Genomic DNA, 1,801 nt, shown 5'->3' on the forward strand with positions numbered 1-1,801 from the left:
TTTTTACTTTATTCCCATCAGTTTATGTTTACAAAAGCAGTCTTTAATGGATTATTTCCTCATCAACTCTCTGAAATACAAACTTTTATTTTCAAACCCCAGGATTTTCTTTTAAATATAAAAAGTACTTTCTGTTGAAGACTTACGGTTTTGTACATTATGAAAAAATAACTTCGCCCTTAGTCATCCCACGTCCGCGGATTCCTCCTCTCTGGTAGCGGTGTCCTTGGCTGGCGTCAGAAAAATGGCTACAAACTTCCTAGTACATGAGAAGATCTGGTTTGACAAATTCAAACATGACGATAAAGAAAGGAAATTCTAGGAGCAGATGGATGGGCCTGTGGCCGGCCCTCCTATCACAGCTTGGCCCCTGGGCCCTTCAGCGGCCCCAGTGGAGACCACAGCGAGCTCGTCACCCAGATCGCCAGCGGGAAGTGGAGAAGCAGAGCCTGCGCAGCGGATGCAAGAGTTGCAGCAGGCGGTCTCCAAGCTGGAGGCCCGGCAGAACATGCTAGAGAAGAGCTCGCCCGGCCACCGTGCCACAGCCCTGCAGACCCAGCACGTGTCTCCCATGCTCCAAGTGGAGCTCCCCTCTACCCCAGAAACCATCCACACTAGCAGAGGATGAGGAGGACAGTGACACTGACCTGTTTGGCAGCGGTAATAAAGAGGAGGACAAGGAGGCAGCGCAGCTGTGGGAGGAGCAGCTGCAGCAGTACTTGGAGAAGGTCAAGAAGCCCGCGCGAGTGGCCAAGTCCTCCATCCTGCTGGATGTCGAGCCTTGGGACGATGAGACAGACATGGCCCAGCTGGAGGCATGTGTGCGCTCCATCCAGATGGACCGGCTGGTGAGCAGGGCTTCCAAGCTGATGCCCGTTGCCTATGGTATCCGGAAGCTGCAGATTCAGTGTGTGGTGGAGGACCACAAGGTGGGGACAGATTTGCTGGAGGAGAAGATAACCAAGTTTGAGGAGCATGGGCAGAGTGTCAACATCGCAGCTTTCAACAAGATTTGAAGTCTGAGAGTGTGTGTGTGTGTGTGTGTGTGTGTGTGTGTGTGTGTGTGTGCGCGCGCAGTTCATGAGACCCCGCCGCAATTAAAAACTGAGACCGGCAAAAAAGAAAAAAAAGGAAAGGAAAGGAAAGGGGAAAGGGAAAGGAAAGGAAAAGAAAGTAAAGGAAAGGAAGAAGGAAGGAAGGAAAAGAAAGAAAGAGGAAAGAAGGAAAGAAAGGAAGAAAGAAAGGCAGGAAGACTTCAAATTTGGAAATTTATTTTAGAAATTTGGAAATGCTTGTTGGTTTATATGTCACTTGAAAATTAATTTGTCATTCAAGATGTTCATTCATCAAGGATTTAGGAGTACTTCATTAATTTCAGAAGTTTAGCCAGGTGCAGGGTGTAATCCCAGCACTTTGGGAGGCTAAGGTGGGTTCACTTGAGCCCAGGAGTTAGAGACCAGCCTGGGCTATATGGTAAAACCCTCTCTCTACTAAAAATAGAAAAAAAAAAAAAAAAAAAAACTAACCAGGCATGGTGGCTGCACCTAGTCCCAATTACTTGGGAGGTTGAGGTGGGAGGATGCCTTAAGCATGGGAGGCAGAGGTTGCAGTGAGTGAGCTAAGATGGTTCCCCTGCACTTTAGCTTGGGGGACAAAGTGAGACCCTGTCTCAAAAAAAGAACAAGAAAAAGAAAAAGAAGAGAAGAGGAGAAGAGAAAAGAAAATTAAAAAAAAAACAAAAGTTTACATTCACGAATGAACCATTCGTGTCTGGTGTTTTGTTTTGTTTTTTCCCTTCTCC

General features: G+C 47.1%; 1 pseudogene; it reads left to right on the plus strand.

Annotated features, from left to right (window-relative positions):
• Nucleotides 1-244: 244 nt before the first annotated feature.
• Nucleotides 245-1,016, plus strand: LOC105705272 (elongation factor 1-delta-like; annotated as a pseudogene).
• The last annotated feature ends 785 nt before the right edge of the window (nt 1,017-1,801 follow it).

The sequence above is a fragment of the Aotus nancymaae genome, unplaced genomic scaffold, assembly GCF_030222135.1.
Source record: "Aotus nancymaae isolate 86718 unplaced genomic scaffold, 86718_ANA_hifiasm-v0.15.2.pri h1tg000040l, whole genome shotgun sequence".
Classification (NCBI taxonomy): domain Eukaryota; kingdom Metazoa; phylum Chordata; class Mammalia; order Primates; family Aotidae; genus Aotus; species Aotus nancymaae.